This window comes from Neovison vison, chromosome 2 (genome assembly GCF_020171115.1).
Source record: "Neovison vison isolate M4711 chromosome 2, ASM_NN_V1, whole genome shotgun sequence".
Classification (NCBI taxonomy): Eukaryota; Metazoa; Chordata; class Mammalia; order Carnivora; family Mustelidae; genus Neogale; species Neogale vison.
Window position 1 is genome coordinate 196,629,998 of NC_058092.1, and position 21,367 is coordinate 196,651,364.

A 21,367-nucleotide genomic window follows, 5' to 3' on the forward strand; every position below is an offset into this window, starting at 1 on the left:
AAAGAAACAGTGGCCATGTTTGCCCACTACTGCTATAAAATGCTGTGCCACCACATCCTCGGGAATTTGCAACAAGCATTTAAAAAGTTAAACTCAGAATGGATACTCTGTCATTTCTGCCCATATCTTTACTGGAAATAGACAACATGGTTAAGTCTTACATCAGTGGTAGAAAGTAGACTTTCCCCACAGAAGCTGGAATAAGGGGTGTAAGAGAGAATATTTGCTGAACAATGATCTTATCTCTACAAGTGGCAGATGTGGCACATTTATCCTTATATTCACTTTGACAGAGGATACTCTGAGTTCATGTAAAAAAATCGCTTAAAATTATTGAGTAAATTTAAAAGAAGAGGTACTAAACATCCCTAATTCACAATACTTGAAATTATTTGATTTGCCAAAAAGATTCTGCTGCTTTCTTAGCATCCTACAGAAAACTTGTAGTGCAGATTTCATAAAAATGATAATGCATGAGAAATTACAGTGTGTCTGCAGAATTGAAGGTTAATAACAGTTACAAATATTTTTACAGTTCAGATCTCTCCATGCTCTGATCAGTGGGGCGCCCCTGTGCTGGAAATAAGACTCTGCTTTGATATGGTGTTTAATAGAGGGAACTGCATCTGAGAAGAAAACTGAAGTTTGAGGAAGTTTCCAGGAAAACTAATGTTCTTTTATGGGAAAGGTTTATGGTTGTGGAAATGAGGTGGGCTAGGATGAGTTGATCTAGGATGACTGGTGTGGTAAACTGAAGAGTATTCCCCATATATATTTAGATCCTTATCCCAGGAACCTGTGGATGTTATCTCATTTGGCAAAAGGACTTTAGAGCTGTGATTAAATTAAGGCTTTTTATTTTTTATAAATTAATTAATTTATTTTCAGAAAAACAGTATTCATTATTTTTTCACCACACCCAGTGCTCCATGCAATCCGTGCCCTCCATAATATCCACCACCCGGTACCCCAACCTCCCACCCCCCCGCCACTTCAAACCCCTCGGATTCTTTTTCGGAGTCCATAGTCTCTCATGGTTTACCTCCCCTTCCAATTTCTCCCAACTCCATTCTCCTCTCTAACACCCCTTGTCCTCCATGCTATTTGTTATGCTCCACAAATAAGTGAGACCATATGATAATTGACTCTCTTTGCTTGACTTATTTCACTCAGCATAATCTCTTCCAGTCCCGTCCTTGTTGCTACCAAAGTTGGGTATTCATCCTTTCTGATGGAGCATAATACTCCATAATGTATATGGACCACATCTTCCTTATCCATTCATCCATTGAAGGGCTTCTTGGTTCTTTCCATAGTTTGGCGACCGTGGCCATTGCTGCCATAAACATTGGGGTACAGATGGCCCTTTTTTTCACGACATCTGTATCTTTGGGGTAAATACCCAGGAGTGCAATTGCAGGGTCATGGGGAATTTCTATTTTTAATTTCTTGAGAAATCTCCACACTGTTCTCCAAAGAGGCTGCACCAACTTGCATTCCCACCAACAGTGTAAGAGGGTTCCCCTTTCTCCACATCCTCTCCAACACATGTTGTTTCCTGTTTTGTTAATTCTGGCCATTCTAACTGGTGTAAGGTGATATCTCAATGTTGTTTTAATCAAGACATACAAAGGGCTATCAGACACATGAAAAAATGTTCATCATCACTAGCCCTCAGGGAGATTCAAATTAAATTAAGGCTTTTAAAATGGGAAGATTGTCCTGGATTATCTGGGTGTGTTCTAAATGTAATTCTAAGTGTCCTTAGGAAAGGGAGGCAAAAGTGGATATGTAATTACTTACTACAGAAGAGGAGGCAATGTGATGATGGGAGCAGGGTCTGGAGCAAAGAAATTTGCAGATGGAGGAAGGTTAGCCAAGGAATATGGGCGATCAACAGAAGCTATGGAAGGTGAGGAAACAGATTCTCCCCTAGATGGTCTAAAGGGCACATGGCCCTGCCAGTACTCTGATTTCAGCCCAGTGAAACCCATTTCACACTTCTGGTCTTCAGAACTGTAAGAGAATAAGTTTATGTTGTTTTAAGCCACCAAATTCATGATAATTTGTTACAGTGGCCATAGGAATGAATCTAGTATCAATGGTACCAGAAAAGCTTATTAAGTTTCCAAGTTGACCCACAGACTGGAGCACTCTGTTCTGCAAAAAAATCATCCTAAAATTTTGCTCGATGTGCAATACTCCATCATAAAATAAATTACTGTCAGCACTAAATGTGCCTGACTTAAAGGAGACAAAAACTACAGGAACTAAAGTTCTAATCACTTAAGGAAGTTGTTTGTCTTGAAAGATAGGTATGGAAGGCCTTCCGCTTCTTATGGGTTGAATTGTGACCACCAAAAAGATGTTGAAGTCCTAAGTCTCAGGGCCTGTGAATGGGACCATATTTGGAAATAGGGTCATTGCAGATGGTCATGCTAAAATGAGGTCATGAAGGCAGGTTCTAATCCAGTATCATTGGTATCCTCACTAGAAGGGGAAATTTGGACACAGACATGGACATGCACATGGGGGAAAATGCATGTGAAGGTGGAGGCAGAGGTCATGGTGATGCCCCAGGAGCCAAGGAATACCAACACTTGCCAGCAAAGCCCCAGAAGCAGGAAGAGAGGCAGGCAACAGGTTTTCCCTCACAGTCCTTCGAAGGAATCAGCTCTGTTGACACTTTGATCTATGATTTCCAGCCTTCAGAACTTTGACAGTGCCCTTCTGTTGATGAAGCCCCCCAGTTCATGGCATGGTTTTGGCAGCCCAGGGAAATAGATACACAGACATTAGTGAGGATTTGTCCATCACAGTTTTCTACCAAACTGTATCATGGGCCGCTACACTCTCTAGTCCTCCTAATTATCAGTCCAAGAGGCTAATGCCAAGACTGCCCTCTGGAATTGGTTTTAATCAAATTTTGTTCTGTTTGGATTTTGTTTTTATTTAAATCTTAAATTCATGAATTCCAAAGTAGCTAATTCTATGTTTAATTTGGCAAGCTGCCTTGCTAACATGTCTGATTATGTTTCTCTTTCTCTGTCTTTCTCTATGTGTCTCTGTCTATCCGTCTTTCTCCTTGACATTTTTTCTCTCTCTCCAACTCTCTCTGGGGGAACTGTAACAGAAAGTCACAGCAGATCATGGCAGAGAAAAGATTGCTTTTAACCACACTCTACTCGTATGGGTTGTGAGTGAAGCTTCGGTTAGAGCATAGCCCATCAGATAATCAGGTCACAAAAGGTGAGTTCCAGAGTTAAAACACTCCATTTCCCATCCATCTATCTGTTTCCCCAAAGCCAGAACTAAAGTATTCATATCTTCTGGGAGGGGCTGAGTGGGCTCTTTTGGTTCGTGTTGAACCTGAAGGAGATGCACCCTCAAGAATGGATATGAGGGAGTCCTGGCGCTTGGGCCTCCTTCCTTACGTCTATTCACCTATAGCTCTCTTCCTTCACAGAGATCTGCCCTCCCAGCCCAAGGTTTGGAGGTTGGAGCCTGCCCTCTGAGGACCTCTGACGCCCAAGGGTAAGTCTGAGGGGCTGGCCCTCGGAGCAGCTTGCTGCTACAGGCATGAGGGCGGGGGTCCGTCAGACCCACAAGGGACAGCAAAGGAGGCTGCTGCCAGGGCCGGCTTTTCCTTCTGTCTTACTCTTGCAGAATTTATTTCTGAGCCAGGAACTGGCAAGGTGGTGCTGGTAACATGAGGATAGGCCAGAGAGAGGAGGGGAGATGCTTATTAGTTCAGTTTCTTTGAAATGTGTAAAGTTGTCACCAGTTTTACTCACACCTACGACTGAGAAATGACATTTTTGGGAAGGTGTAAAGAATTTGATGGGATTTAGAGTGGACAAAGGTTCCTGTCATCTCATTCACGCTACCATTGTTCGGGAGTCAGATAAACTCAGTCGCTAACAGTGTTTAGAGTTTACCATGCACCACATACTGTTCTCTGTATTTTTCCTGAAATAATTCACTTAACCGTCTTAGAAGAACCTCTTCAGGTGGGCATTATAACTACTTTTATAGGTGAGAAAACTGTGTGAGAGAGGGCTGGAGCAATCACTGAGTCTGCAAATCGGAGACAAATGGGGCTTAACAAGTTAGCAAAAAGGAAAAATGATTTTAACATAGGTTTTAAGTGCTGGGAACTTGTTTACAGCTTTGGAGAATCAGCTGAAAAAGGAGGCTGAGCAACAATATCCCTGTGACATACTGCTTATACCTTCCTTCAGAATCTGGAACATCGCTATGTGTTTCATGCACCAGGAACTGGTGTGTGTGCGTGCATGCCATGTGCACGTATGTCTGCTGTTCGTTTAACTCTAATAACAGATGACATTATAACCACGATTTGTTTTGTCACTACAAATGTATACTTTTTTGTACTGAAACTCCTTCCCTGAGACTATGTGTTTGCTTGTTTAGTTATTCTGTACTTAGCGTTTAAATGCCTACTGTGTGCAGATCTCATGCAAGGCACCCAGGACACATTAGAAAACAGGACACACATTCTTTGCCAGCACAGTCAGTATGATTTACCTTTGTTTTGACTGTACGTGCTACAATACAAGGAGAAATTCAGCATTAACACCAGGGAAGAGTACAGAGAGACAAAGATGAAGAAGAAATGTGATTCTATAGGGAGCCACTCCCAAGGTTCCAGAAATCAGGACAGGGACTGTGCTGAGTCCATTGCTTGTCTAAGCTGTCTTTCTCCTATTTCTTTCTTTTTCTTAAGCCGGATGAACAGATGCGAGTAACCCCCCAATTAAGCCAGCCAAAGGGATTCCCTAAAAGCTCTGTGCTTGGGGAGCAGAGGTTGGGCGTCTGCTGGGTTGGAAAGGTCACTGGCTTATCTAGGCAGCTGGTAGAGCCCTGTCCCTGTCTTGATCACAGACGCTGTCCTAAGCTGTAACCATTTGCTTGTATGAATGCAGATGGGAGGGTTTGTATTTATTTATTTATTTTCCCCTCCATCCACCACTGAAATACAATTAAAAGGTCAACCAAGGATCCTGAACAAATTGTGCTGGGGGTTGAGGGGAGAGGAAACAGAGGGAATGCTTTGTTTGAGGATTAGTTTGTTTACAACCGAGTTAAAAAACATTTTGTTTCAAGCCGAGTTTTAGGCATTTGTCAATAAATCCAGGCTTGGAAAGGGCAAAAATCAGCTTGTTTGTCACAGAGTCCCTGCATGCTTAAGGATCCAGCCCCTGCTGAGGGGCCTGCAAACGTTGGTACTCATCCTAATAGCACTCTTGCTCCGGCCACTCAGGGAAGGGGAGTGTGTGATGCTTGGGACAAAGACTGGAGTGTGAATACTTGTGCCAGGACACACCAGGAAGGGAGTGAAAAAATGAGATAAGGAAGAGCAGAAAGTCAGTGGAGGGTATGTTCGTAAGTAGGTTACCACTGTTGGCAGTTGGGGCTCTGTCTTGCTGGGACTGCTGGGGACAGTGTAGAATGTGCCTCTAACCTGTCCTATGCACAAAGCAAGGAAGCTGGCATGTATGTGTGCCAGGCCCCTTTGTCATGGGTACAAGGCTCTTCCAGGGGTTTAGATTCCCCAGACGTCTAGCCATGTCCTCTTGCATGCAGAGGGAGTCTTAGTATCGTGCCTGCTAGAGGAAATAGTGTGTGCAGAGGATCTATAGAAAACTACCAACCTTATTGCCAGGAGCTCTAATCATGACAGGAAGAGAAGAAGATCTGGTAGTGTCATTGGACCCAGGACCATACTATCTTGTCGAAGTTCCAAGGATGTTGGCCCATGAATTGGCCAACAGTTTATCCTCTGAGGGGGACTAATGGAAAAGGAAAGGTAAGGAAAAGCAGGATGCCCTGAGGGACCTGGGCTGCAGGTCTGGGAACTTGAATCAGAGCTCCCAGAAAGCAAGGACTGTATGATTATCTGTATCAGGGGTTGCAACTAGCAGCCTTCTACCCTGCTAACCCTGACCAGCCTCTTTGAGCTGCACTCACTTCCTTATTTTCCCCTGAAAACCTTAGATGTGCTCATCCCTCAGGACCTGTGCACTTGCTCTTTCCTCTGGCTGGGATGCTATTTCCCTGTATATCTGCAAAACTTATAATCTTGTCTCCTTTAGAACATAAATCAAATGTCATCTGAGTGGGACCTTCTCTAACCAGCCTATTTAAAATTGTGACCCAATCTCCAAACCCTAGAAATCTCTCTTTTTCTTTTCTTCAACTCCTATCACCATCTGACAATTTTTTATTTATTTACTCCCTACCTCCCTGGCTGTAGGACTTTTGTCTGTTTTATTCACTGATTTATCTATATTCCTTAGAATAGGACTTGACCCTGGACAGTGATCAATCATGTTGGGTGAATCAATTAATGCCTTTTCCTCCCCAATTCTTCCTTCCCTGGACAGGAAATTTCCTTTCAATATGTATGTCTAACCCATTTTCAGAACTTAGGTACTTCTCTATATCCTCCAAGTAGCCTTTGTGATTATTCTTGTGCAGCCTGGCTATTATATTTCCTGATGCTGAAATTATAGTTGAAAAAAAAAACCATTATAAACAATTACGTTTATTCAGAAAATTGAAAAAAAAAAGATTGTGTTGTATTCATAACAACCTCAAAAAGTATTGGAGGCAGAGATAGTGACCAAAAAAACAAAAAACAAAAACAAATCTGTGTGATAGTACCATCTGTGCTGCAAAGCTGTTCTCTCTGAACTTGCTGAGCCACTCTCCCAGACTCTACTGGGCTGGGGTTATCGTACTCACAAATTCTCTCATTAACCGAGGCAAAGATGCAGGAGAGGAGATGACATGCTCACAGATTTTAGTGCATTGGTTACCTGTTATTGCATAACAACCCTGCAACCCAAGCACTTAGTGGCTTCAAACAACATGTTTTTTACTGATCACAGATCTATGAATGAATACTTCTGTTGGTCTCCGTTGGGCTTCCCAGATGTTTATTGGGTTGGCTTAGGTTGCAGAAGATTGGCTGGTCTAGGATGCTCTCATGCTCATTTCCGGCGGTTAGCTGTCTGTTGGGTGAGTGTGGGGACCACTGGGTCACCTATCTGCTGTTTTTCAGCATGCTGGACTGGGACTATCTACTTGGCAGTGTCACGGTTCCCAGATTGCGCATGGAAACACAAAATTTGTTGGGGGAGCAGAAGCTTACAGTTATGTGGTGTTTTTATACAGACTGCTCTAAGAGTTGGCATTTTAATATTTTAATTCTCATAGAATAGTTGAGGACAAAAGATTAACTGTAAGATCAGCCTCTTTGCCTCTATATAGATATGTGAACTGAAACCTTCAAACATAGAACAAAAGAACTTTAAAGGACAATATCCTGCTTTGCTTAGGAAGAGCATGGAATGCATTGAGCCCCATGTAGCACAAGCAAGGCCCTTCAAGCTCCAGGAAAGGAAACATGACCATCAAAAGCAGTGTGTTCCGTCCAGTCGTCAGAACCCTCAGGGGTTCTCAGATTCTCTAAGCCCTAGGCTTGAGGTAAAGAAAAGGCTGTGTCTTGTACCTTATGCAGTGAAGCAAAAGGAAAAGACAGGAATGAGCAGAGAAGAAGAAACAGGACTGCTGATGAATTTGAGGACTTTTTTGGAATGAAGAACTTCAGTGCAGGTCAGCTGGTGAGGGAGAAAGTCAGGCTAAGACCCAATGTATTCAGAACCTTCTGGTTTTAGATACTTGGTCTTGCTATGGGAAGATATTGATGAAAGATATTGCTTCCTCTACCAGGGTACAATCTAGCACCCCAGATTGTCAAATGGGGCCAAATCCTAGGGTTGTAGAGTAGGATCCTCACAGTACAAGGTTGGGAATCAAATTTACCTCTCTTCTTACATGTTATTTTTTTAACATTGCTTGATATCAGCCATGTTGTGATTTAATTTTCTCCAAAATTAGAATGTTTCACTTTGTTTTCTTTACTTACTATTTTGGAGACAGCCTGGTTAAAACCTTCCCACTCATGGAATTGCTAGTCAAAATATTTTAGGAGGAAACTCAAACATTCATTGTTTGCCTTATTAAAAATTAATTCAGGCAGATGGAGAATAATACAGTGTGTGCTGTCCTCTTAGTATTCCTTGTTATCTGTCCCTATCTTCATCTGCAGAGTAGGCCTCATGTAATTTCACCCCCCAAGGGCTATAGGGCCACTCACAGGAGTGCTCTTAGCTGCATTTCATAGGAATGAGGCTGAGGTTAAATTATCTTGCTAAGACTCACTCAGAGCAGAGGAATGGAGTCAGATGGAGAGCTGAGATATTTGGGCAAGACCAGAGTTGCTCCCCAGGTACTGTGGAAGGGCAAGAATAAGATCTTGGAGTTTTCTTGTGGAAATACTGAAAAAAACTTGTCTACTCTAAACCTTAACCTGCTCTCTGGAAACTTGGAGGTAAGATAGCAGGAAGTATAGACTGCCTTCGTAGTTATTCTGCCTTACATCTTTTTTGAGTCTCCTGCCTCTGGAGTCCCTTGGACCATTTGCTTTAATTCAGTCATGCATTCATATCTGCAAGGGATCAGTGAGCCCTACTTTGTGCCAGACTTTCTCCCATATGGTGTGAGAGAGGAAAACAACAGGCACCCGGCTTGTTTGGAGATCATAGTGCTGCAGGGATGCAGAAAATATTGCAGCAGTGAAAATCCCATGAGGATAGGATGACTGGGTGGCTCAGTTGTTAAGCGTCTGCCTTTGGCTCAGGTCATGATCCCGGGTCCTGGGATTGAGCCCCGCATCGGGCTCCCTGCTCCATGGGAAGCCTGCTTCTCCCTCTCCCACTCTCCCTACTTGTGTTTCCTCTCTTGTTGTATCTCTCTTTCTGTCAAATAAATAAATAAAATCTTAAAAAAAAGAAAAAAAGAAAAAAGAAAATCCCATGAGGAAGCAAGTGCAGTGCATCCTGGGAGCAGATAGAAGGGGCAAATGACACTTAACACATGACAGCCTAAATTATTAAGATACTTGTGTTTGGGAGCACAGTTCCTATCCTTCCTTTTAGCATTTTTCCACTCCAGAATTAGGTAGCATCAAGAAGGGTGAAAGGCAACTGGAGAAGAGACCATCACCCTCCATCCAGAGTTGGGTAAGCTTCAAAGCTGGCTTGGGCCACCTTGGGCTACACAGTCTCTAAAGTGGGTGATGCCCCAGAGTTTTGAAGCTAAGTATTTTGCAAGGAGATCAATCCTGAAAATAAAAAAAAAAAAAGCCCCCATATTTTCCACTCTCATCCAAACATTCTGATCCCCTCCCCCAGAAGCACTGTTCTCCATGGTACTCCCCATTATCTGATGATGGTCAGTGTTAGGTTAGCCATTGTATCCAGCCCTTTTATACGCTTGATATTATTGTCCTGACAGTGCTCTGAAGGAGTCATCATTTACCCACACTTACAGATAAGAAACTGGGACAGAGAATAGTTTGTTAACTTACCCAAGATCATACTGCCTCCAATTGACTTCAGGTTGAAGAAGGGTAGGGTGGGATGATACAAAGTCTAGTGGGGTCAGGTGTAGGATGAAATTCTAAGGTATATCAAGATGTAGTAGGAAAGACTATAGGCTAACATATATTATTTTTTAAAACTTAGAATCCGCTGGGCTGGCATAAGTTGTAGGGTGAGCGAGGAGTCTAACCTGGTAGGTATGGCAAAATATCAGGACCCTGGAGTATGGGGTAATAGGTAAGAAGTTGTAGAGACATGCCTCCACTAAATCTGCCTCTGTCAGGGGCAGATGGACCCAGACCTGCCCTTCCTGTGGGGTGGAGGGATGGTGAGAAGAGTGAGCACCAACAGGACAAGGGGATTTGGACAAATGTTCATGGCAGGAGTCCAGACTCAGCCAATACATAGGCACAGACAAGACTGGGAGACACTTGGGGTGTCTGATTTGAAGACAGCCTGTCTGCTGGGATCCAAAGAAGATCCATTCCTAGTAGGAACGAGTCTCTGAACCAACAACCAGGCCTGCCTAGGAACTAACTAGAACCAGTTAGATCTGAAACTCAAAACTGTCATCCTGGCATTGGAATAGATGGCAGTAGAACATGAGTGCCAGGACCTGAACTTATGTGAACTCTTTCCAGGTTATGTCCCTAGTTGGCCACTGTCCCAATGGTTGGGTTTCCTTTCTGCAAAATGAATTCTGTGATCTGGATTCTCTCTTTAGATTCAGAGGGAGGGTAGAATCATCCCCCTCTGCTTTGTTATAGCTATTATCTTGGCAGCTCTCTTTGATTCCTCACTGTGACTTGGAGTACATAGAGATTTCTTTGTGCAACTCTATATTTTAAACTCTGACACATTCTCTGGTAATCCTGCCCTAAATATTTAATCTGGATGTTTAGCAAAATCACTACCTCCCAGCTGTGGACCATTGCCTGTGGAAGGCACACACTGGGGCTTGGGGCCTGTGTCTCACAAAGTGGCAGAAAAACAAAGATCAGAGCAAGATAATGAGCAGCAGACCCATTATTCTCACCCTCACGGAAGTGAACACTTCTGCCTGAACTCCCAGGCTCTGGGTCTCCACCTGCTCTCTTTACTGTTTATGTGGCTACCAGAGAGGTTCCTATAGGTCCTTTTTCAGGGAATTTCTGGGTCTCCCTATTATGCAAATAGTATGGTCCTAAGAAAGGTATGTGCTGCAGGACTACTTGGAATTTTAGCATGTCTATTGTCAGTTAATATGGATTTCAAATTCAGTGATATTTTTTGCTTCAGCTCCCCTCTGCTACAGTGACCCTCCCACCCCAACAAAGCTTGCTTATTCCTGAATATGTCCTTCAGGCTTCCAGACCCTTGTCATTGTTCATATTATTCTCACCGCTTGAAAGGTCCTATACAGTGCTGTTTCTTGAAATGGCCCTTCCTTCAGAGAACGGCTTTCACAATAAAGTGTTCTTTTAAGCTTCCCAGGAGAATATAAACTCAATGTTTTTCATGCTTGTGAATCTCTGTTATAATAGCCTTTGTTATACCTCTTCTTGTGGTTTCCTTTTTACTCTAGTGAGTCTTTCCCACTAGATCAGGAGCTACTGGAGGGCAGGGACAAGACTTAATTTTGTATCCTGCCATGCAAACACAGTGTCAGCCCAGAACATAACGACTCAATTTATGTCTTGGAATAGTAATGGTAACCTATTGCCTGACCCTTCTCAAATAGCTTCCCAGACTGAAATGGAGGGGGTACAAAGAAAGATAATGGACTTTAGCTTCAGACTGGGTGCAATGCTGGTGCAATCACTTCCTGGTTTCATGTGACTTATCTCTCAGAACCCTCAATTTCCTCCCATATAAAGCAAGATTATAAATCTGTGGTGAGAAAGAATGCCAGAATCTAGATGTCTGAATACTTTTAAAAAAATTTTATTAACATTTAATGTATTATTTGCTTCAGTGGTACAGGTCTACGATGCATCAGTCTTACATAATTCATAGCACTCCTCATAACACACATCCTTCCCAATGTCCATCACCCATATGCCCTATCCCTCAGGTCCTCCTCCCCTTCTAGCAATCCTCAGTTTGTTTCCTGAGATTAAGAGTCTCTTATGGTTTGTCTCCCTCCTGATCCTATCTTGTTTCATTTTTTCTCTCCCTTCTCCCCATGACACCCCACCCTGCCTCTCAAATTCCTCATATCAGAGAGATCATACAATAATTGTCTTTCTCTGATTGACTTGTTTCACTCAGCATTATACCCTCTAGTTCCATCCATGTCGTTGGAAATGGCAAGATTTCGGTTTTTTGATGGCTGTATAGTATTCCATTGTATATATATACCACATCTTCTTTATACATTCTAGATGTCTGAATACTTGATCTCTGTCCTGACTCTTCCCCACCATGAGTGGCAGGATGTATGTATGGGGAAATGCCAGAAACAGTCTTGATTTCCAGCAGGAGCTCTAATTCCCAGTACCCCATGGCTTCTACTTTCATGACCTGATCAGCCATCATGTGGTTAAACAGGAGGTAGCTGTTGTCTCAGTCCAAGACCCACAATTGAAGGCATACTTCAGAGTCTTGCTGCATAGACATCAGACTTTCTCTGAAGCTCCTTCCTGCCTCCCCTCTTGGTTATACCAAGACAACAGCTGAAGGTAGTCATGAATCTCATCTTACTAGCTAGATGCAGAAGACAAGACCTATCCTTACAATGAAGGGAGGATTTTCTGCAGTCTGGTTCTGTTTTGGATACTTCACTTTTCCCACAAAAATTCCTACCCCACTGAACATAGACTAACTCTATGTTCCTGAGCATGTCATGTTTTCTTCTATCAGTTTCAAAGCTTCCCCCTTGGTAGTGAGGTAGTGTACATGTACATGTTTGGGGGAAATCTCCTCTTTATAAACCATTTCTTTAAATAATAGCAATGACCTAGTTTAGGCAAATGTAGAATGAGGAAAAGGAGGAATACACTGATGTTGGTGTCAGGTTTTGCCTCTTAGCAACTACAAGACATTGGGAAGTTTTCTTAATATCTTGCAACTTCAATTATAAAATAGAGAAGATCAGGGGTGCCTAGGTGTCTCAGTTAAGCATCAGACTCTTTTTTTTGTTAAATATATATATATATATATATATATATATATATATATATATATATATTTGTCAGAGAGAGAGAGAGAGAGAGAGAGCGCACAAGCAGAGTGGCAGGCAGAGTCAGAGGGAGAAGCAGGCTCCCTGTGGAGCAAGGAGCCCGATGCAGGACTCGATCCCAGGATGCTGGGATCATGACCTGAGCCGAAGGCAGCTGCTTAATCAACCGAGCCACCCAGGCGTCCCAAGCATCGGACTCTTGATCTCAGCTCAGGTCTTTATCTTAGGGTTGTGAGTTCAAGCCTTGCATTGGGCTCCATGCTGGGTGTGGAGCCTACTTAAAAAAAAATAGACATGTTCATATCTACCACCTAGGTCTGTTATGAGCATTAAGTAAGGTAACATGTGCAGAGATGGCATCATAGTAATTGGCATGAAATAGGTGTTTGATAACATGCTGTCACCTTTCTTTTCTCTCTTGAAAGTTAACTCAGTAGTGTACTTCCACCATTTGGCTACAGACTGTCAGTTTCATATGAAGGAAATTTGAGAACTCAGGACCACAGAATCATGAAAATTTTATTATATAATCACTTAAAAAATTCTAAATTTTATTTTAAGTCAACTCTATGCCACATGTGGTGCTTAATCTCATGATCCTGAGAACAAGAGTCACATGTTCTATCAAGAGAGCCAGCCAGCACCCCGCATCACTTTTTGTAATCAAAAGGAAGAGGGCAGTCAAGGATTAATTCTAAACTTTCTGCAGAAATGAATTTTTAATAATCCCATGGTGTTCTTGGAGCCTTCCTAGCCTATTTACCTGTCTACTTGACAAGGTAAAAGTTCTCAGGTAAACATGGTAATACTTGTTCCAAGTTCCTCAGATCATAGCAGCTGATCTTTTCCCACACTAGAAGTCATGGACATTGTTAATCCATAAAGAATATATTCTGGGATTTTTTTGTTGTTGTTATTGTTTTGTTGTTATTGTCATTGTTGTGACCGACTTTCCTAACTACCAGAGGACTCACACTTTTGTTTTGGGGTCATAGAATCTAGACCTGCTCCCAGGTGCTCTTTCCCAGACCTATCCAGTCATTGTTCCCAAAGCAAAATGTATCCTCCTTCTCTGGTAGAGGGCCTTGAAACAGAGTTCAGGGAACCATTCAAGCCAGGAAGACCACCTCTCCTTGTGTCCACGTGTGTGTCTTGGGAAAAATGTTCTTGGCGAACAGGAATGATGGAAGGAAGCCTGGAGATTTTTCATCAGCTCCAGGCAACCAAACTAAGGTTCTTCCATGCTCATGTTCCAAGCCCAATAGGTCAGAGATGGTAGATAAAGAGCTTGGGCAATTTTCCCTTTAAAGGAACCGATATGGTACAGTTATCACAAACATGGGTTTGGGGGTCAATCCACAATAGCTGTGAGTTGAAATCTGCTTGGATATGTGGCTCATGGCCCAGGTTCTAAACTTCACTGTACCCTATGTGCTTCCTCTGTGTAGTGGGCATAATAACACTACTAATTCAGCTGTTATGAAGATTAAATGAGGCAATGCATGTAAAATGCAAATGGAGGGCTTGACATTACTCAATAAATGCCACAAACTATTTAAGAGTGAGAGCCTCCTTGCCATACTATCAATTCCAGAGTTTAGAAATTACTGAGTGATAGGAACCCAAATGAGTTTGGATTGGGTTGATTTATCAAAAACAAAATAAAACAGGAAACCACAAATGAGTGATAATTTGCATGGGGCAAATACTAAGTATGGAGAAAATTGAGGAATTTCCCTTTCCCATTTAAGCCATTTTTAAAAAGCTTTATTTATACTTCTCAACTTTCTATTTCAAAGGAGATATTGGAACAGTCAGGGCCAGGAGATGATTGAATTTGCTGATTTGATTCCTAGGCTTGTGTTTTCTTATTGGTCCATTTCTATCTGTTGTCTGTGATCTTCCTCACCGCGATGGGGGATGAACTGGCCAAGACAGGGAGCCAGTTCACTCGCCTCCAGACAAAGGCAAAGCTTCCCTTCAGTGGAGCCACTTAAGCAGTATACTAGCCTTAATAAATCGCTGTACCATGATGGCCCCCTTTCCTGCCCTCTGATTTATCCCCATCACCATGGATTATGTCGTTTAGGTACACAGAGAACCGTGGATCATTATCAATCACATCTTGTCCTGCCATTTGTGTGTGCATGTATGTTTGCCTCCACAGATAAAACCACATGAATATGCAAGAAAATACATAGAAAAATATCCACACAAATATGCATAGACTAAGTCAGGAACACTCTGATCAACATAAATATACACAGACAGGCCACATATAATCAGCATGAAAGACAGTCCTTTCAAACACACTCACCCATACCCGCTGTTACACAAATCTCGGATGTCACACAAGCATCCCGTGCACACACTTTGATCATGTGACTAGTCTGTGAGCACACGGAGTATAGAGAGTATACTTCATCTTGTTCTATTCACATTCTTTTTATGAAGGGCTTTCTATAGATTCGTAGATCAGCAGGACAATTTCATATCCTATTACAATCTGCCAAGAAGAAATAGATAAATCTATTAGCCCGTTCTTTGCTTGTTTCATCATTGTGACAGTCTTTCATGGGTCTACATCCATCAGGCTCCCACACCACCTGACAGCCGAGTCTCCACCACTGAGCTGCAGGTTAATAGCTCTTTAATCTCTATTTAATTGCTCATTAATAATTCCGATACTGCTTTCTTCTGTTAATTGATTAAAAAATGGTTTCAGTGGAAGTGAATAATGAAATTTGGTAGCAACCAACTAGAGAATGAGTTTTCTTGTCATCAAGATAATCAAGAAGAAATAGTGACCAAAACACTCCTTGCTTCATTTGCAGATTTTTTGAATGCTACAGCTGGCACGGCCTTTGGAATTCAACTACATCAGCGTTTCTCAAACTGATTCACAAGTGATTAAACAGTTTTCTAGGAAAAACAATATTCTGTGATTAAATAAGTCTGGAAGACACAGCATACAAATCTCTTTCACAATTTGGCATTTTAAATCAATATTAGCATATTGAAAGCTCTGACATTCCAGTTTGAGAAACCTATTGACATTGTTAAGTTGCTCTTCACCCAAACTTATTTGATAGTAAAAATCACATTTCTGTTATCTACTGCTGCATCGTGAGTCCCCCCAAAATTTAGCGGCTTCATTAAAATGATGGATTATCTTTCACAGTTCTGTGGATTTCCATGTTGGCAGGTACAAGATGGCCTGGCCCTCCACATGGGTTTTTATCCCCCTCAAGTCTTCCCTACAAAGTGGGCTCAGGGAAGTGTTCTCATAGAACAAACAACAGAAACTACAAGGCTTCTAAAGGCCTAGAATTTGAGTCAAACAACATTACATCTGCTATATCATATTAAACAAAGCAAGTCACAAAGCCAGGCAATATTCAAGGGACACATGAATTAATGTCCACACTTGATGGGAGAACAGACACTCACACCACAAAAGGGCACATGGAATGGAAGAAGGAATTGTGGCTATCTTTGACTGTGATCTATCACAGGCCACTGAACAAATGGGTTTTGGAAGACTGTATGAAATCTTAATATAGAACAAACTCAACATTTCCTAGGTTCAGATATTGAGACATACATATGGAATGATTTGTCCAAGGGCACACATCCGATAATCACAGAAATGAGATTAGAATCTAGACTTTGGACCCAGAGTCCTTTGTCTTCACCATTGTGCTTCTAAAAGATTCCAAACTGGCCATGAATGACTTGAATGATACACAAATGCTTATTTCCTGCATTTGGGGAGTCCTCAATTCTGATCCTGGTCTTCTAAACAAGTCCAGTTAGGCTTGTCAGAATACAAATAACTCAGTAAACCAGAGCCTAGGCTTTCTGTGCCTTCATTCTGTGAAGGATGGGCTCTGGACATAGCCAGACTTAGTCATACTAATTGGCATGAGCTAGATAAGCTCTGTCTCAAAAGCATCTTCTGACATAAAGTAACCTCTTTGTTTGTTTTTCAAAATTTTTAACCATATTGTTTGGCTAACCATTGAGTCCTGTACCTTCACAATCCATAGTTTGATCTTTACCTAATCCTGCATGTCTCTTAAACCACAATTCAACCCAACCCTTTGACATCTCATAAATGAATTTATGTAATGTTCCTCTGACTTGGCAGCTTATCCCAAACACATCCTCCCTGTTATTACAATGCTTGCAAGAAAATCCTGAAACAATTTCTTCCATGGGTTCTTGCTAAACTGGTCGAGATAAGCATGAAAACTTACCTGTTTTTAGGTCTGCATATTTAGCTCAATCTTTCATTATTTATTTATCACTATGGCCCTGTATTTTGCATACTCTTCAAGATTTGAGCCTACTGACAATATACTTGTTACTTGAATATATTGGATCTAACTTCAGCCTGTCTATCTATCTATCTATCTATCATCTCTCTTCCTCTTTTATTCATATGTTAACATGTTTACATTTACTCTAGTTTACTTTATTACAAGGCTAGTACTATAACTCTTGGCCTCTAGCCTATCAGGTGGAAGGCGTCATATCCAAAACTTGCTTCTTATAAATGCTCAAAGTCAAATCTGCTGCATCAGAGCCAGAGGAATACTTGGTGGTAATGACTCCATCAATATCCTCAGGACACTGGCTCCTAGCAACATTGCTTAAACATTTTGCATTAACTTGGCTTTAAGTGTTCCAGCTTTCTTTGCCCAGGAGAGCTAATGAAAGAGAAACATTAAAATGAAGGCAAATAACTGTAGAGAAAAGTTATGTCATATACTTAACAGACAATACATGAGACTGTAGCTTCATCTTCCTTCTGTAACACATTTATTATGATCAGAATACAACCTTTTTCTGGATGTCATTTTCAGCTGAAGTGTCACAGCATGAAAGAGTCTCAAAATTACATCTGTTTCCCATTCTTAGCTCATTACAAGGCAGGAGGAACAGAAGGGTGAGGGATCCTATGGCTGCAATTTATACATGAAGAGCAGAGGTGGTGTTAGGTCCCTAGACCAACGCTTAAATCTAAGATTACCTGGAAACTAAACAGGAGAAGAAGAAGAAAAAAAAAGAAAACCCAAACAGCCTATTTTATAAATACAGCCAGTGTCAAATAAACTCTCAAAGATTTCTCTAGAAATGCTGTTGAAATTCGACGCAAACCTTTATTTATTTATAGCTTTGATTTTCATTGAGGCCAAGGTGAAAAGAAGCAGAAAGGCAAACACCCCACATGGTATCTGTATTTGAGAACTACAGAGAGGCAGGTTACCTAATGAAGTTTATGTGTCCAGGAGAAAATCCCCTTTGAGCCACTTCAGATCTTGGGAAGTGCCAGTCTTCCTGGGCCCTGACGTTAAAGTCCTCTGAGTATGGATCTAGCTCTAGTTGGCAGGAGAAAGCAGCAAATGACATTTTGGAGACTGGCCTAATCTGACGAACAATTAAATCACATTCCTCTGAAATTTGCCTTTCCAAATATTGTCTATGCTCAAGTCAAGATGAATAGTCAAATTGTGAAAAGGTATTGGTTTAGAAATGAAATGACCTCTAACATGATTTGAAGCAATCCCTCTGTACACTGAGTTGCATTTCTAGAATTCATATGTCACCTGAAACCTCTTTTCCCTCTAAACCACCAGCTCTCATATTCTCCCACTCTACTTCCTACCTGGCTTTCCATTTATTGACTCGCCAGAATTAGTCATGCATTTTGGTTCTATTTTTACTTCAGGGTTAACCAAGTTAATATGTATGCAATTGTGGCTTACTTGTAGTTCTTTTCAGTTTGGTAAGTCAGAGGCAAATGCAGAAGCAAAGAGCTGAGGGAACTCCTAAGGAGACAGCAAGTTTACTGCAACCTCAAAATAAGGAGACTTTCCTTTCACTGGGGAATGAGACTGGTTCCTACGAAAATGTCAAATCTGATGGAATCAGATTCATGAAGGAACTAAAATTAAAATGCTTCAAATTGGGGGTGCCTGGGTGGCTTAGTTGGTTAAGGATCTGCCTTTGGCTCAGGTCATGATTCTAGGCTCCTGGGATCAAGCCCCACATTGGCTCCCTGCTCAACAGGGAGCCTGCCTCTTCCTCTCTCTCTCTCAAATAAAGAAATAAATTTTTAAAAAATGCTTCAAATTGTACTTTTAAAGAAGTGGAACATCTAAGGGAGAGATGTGTACAATCCTCAGTAAAGAATGGTTGTTCAATGGTGTGTGTGAGGGAATGCGTGGGAGGACTATCACAGCTTAGCTAAAACTCCAATGACAAGATCCATTGAGCCAATACATAAGAAGGGAAGGCAGCCCAGGAAGGAGACTGAGCAGTTAGAACTTGGGTTCAATAGCCACTCATCCAAATATAATATACATCAATGTATATATACATACACCCATATATGTATATATCTCCACATATATATGTACTAGAGTAATATTAGTAATACTAGTATTACCTAGAATATCACTAAAAGAAACTGAACAGAATATACACTCAAACCCACTACAGACAAATCAAAATAGAACTCTAAAAATGTTCAGGTGACCACAGAAGAAAACAGGCATAAAAAGTAGAGACAATATAAAACAAAAATAAAATAGTAGACTTAAGTCCCCATAAAGCAATAATTACATTAAATGCAAATTATTTGAATACACCAATTAAAATATAGTTTTGTACAGTGGATTAAAAACATGACTCAACCATATACTGTCTACAAGAAGCTCATTTCAAATACTGTGATATAGGCAGGTTGAAAATAGGAGGATGGAAAAGGATATATCATACAAACAAATCAAAAGAAAGCAGGAGTGGCTATCTTATACCAGATAAAGTACAGTTCAAGGCAGAAAAAAATTACCAGAGACTGCGAAGGGTGTTCTAAAATGATGTGCCCTCTTTCTTTCCAACCAGGGCCTGGCAGAATGGCTTCCATAAAGAACCATGAGAGACTATGGACTCTAAAAAACAATCTGAGGGGTTTGAATTGACGGGTGGGTGGGAGGTTGGGGTACCAGGTGGTGGGTATTATAGAGGGCACAGATTGCATGGAGCACTGGGTGTGGTGAAAAAATACTCTTATGCCAAAAATAAAAAAAAAAAGAAGCATGGTGAGAAGGGCCATTCTGCCACCAATGAGGTAGTTAAAAGAGAACACACTGTTAATATTTGCAAGTACATGCGTGGAGTGAGTTTCTAGAAGTGTGCCCCTTGAGCTTTCAAAGAGATCTAGAAATTTGTCATGAAGGAGATGGGAACTTCAGATAGGTGCATTGATGCCAGGCTGAACAAAGCTGCCTGGGCCAAAGGAATAAGGAACGTTCCATACCATTTCTGTGTGCAGTTGTCCACAAAGGTACTGAGGATGAGGATTCACCAAACAAGCCCTGTACATTTGTTACCTATGTTTCTGTCACCACTTTAAAAAATCTACAGACAGCTACTGTGGATCAGAACTAATTGGTAATTGTCAAATAAAGGTATAAAACTGAAAAAAAATAAATAAAATGATGTGCCAATATACCAAGAGACATAATAGTCTTAAATATTATACACCAAGCTATAGAATAGCAAATTCTGTGAAGCAAGGTAGAACTGAAAGTAGAAACAAGCAAATCCACAGTTACAGTTGGAGACTTCAGTATCCTTCTCTCAACAATTGATAAAACAGAATATCAGCAAGGGCTTAGAAGAACTCAATGACATTGTTAACATAGGATCTAACTGACAGTCATTGAACACTACACCCAACAACAACCGATTGTACATTCTTCCAAGTGTTCCTGGAATACATACAAGGTAGAATTGTCACTGGCCAGGGACGCCTGGGTGGCTCAGTTGGTTAAGCAGCTGCCTTCAGCTCAGGTCATGATCCCAGCGTCCTGGGATGGAGTCCCACATCGGGATCCTTGCTTGGCAGGGAGCCTGCTTCTCCCTCTGCCTCTGCCTGCCTCTCAGTCTGCCGGTGCTTGCTCACTCTCTCTCCCTCTAAAAAAAAAAAAAAAAAAAGAATTGTCATTGGCCATCAAACAAACCTCAGCGAATTGAAAAGAACTGAAATCATACAGAGTGTGCTCCTTGACTACAATAGAATTAAACTAGAAATCAATGTCAGAAAGATAAAGGGAACATTACCAAGTACTTGGAAACTAAAAAACAAACTTTTAAATACTCAATGGATCAAAGGGGACATCTCAAAGAAAATTAAAAAGTATATCAAACTATAAAAACGAAAGTACAAAACTTACAAAATACAGATAAAGCAATAATGAGAGCGAACTTTATAACACTGGATGCACATATAAGAAAATAGGAAATCTCTAATTAATAATTGAAATTCTCATCTCATGAACCTAGAGTTCTTGAGTAGGAAAATAAACCTAAAGCAAGTAATAAGAAGTAAAAATAGTGTAGAGGGATAAATCAATGAAATTGAAAATAGTAGATAAAACAGAGCTGGTTTTTTGAAAAACTGAATACAATTGACAAACATGTATAAGACCGACAGAGACAGACTTAACAATTGAGAGAAAAAGGACACAAATTACCAATATCAAGGATGAAACAAGGGATATTATTACAGACCATGGAGGTATCAAAAGGATAATAAAGTGTGGTGGGATGAATGGTAGCCTCAAAAATATCATGTCCTCATCCTTAGGATCTGTAAATATCACCTTATTTGGGGAAAAGTTCTTTGCAGATGTGATTAAATTAATGACCGAGAAGGAGAATTATC

General features: G+C 41.1%; 1 pseudogene; it reads left to right on the forward strand.

Annotated features, from left to right (window-relative positions):
• The first annotated feature begins 1,827 nt into the window (after positions 1–1,827).
• Positions 1,828–20,088, forward strand: LOC122899259 (annotated as a pseudogene).
• Positions 20,089–21,367: the final 1,279 nt, after the last annotated feature.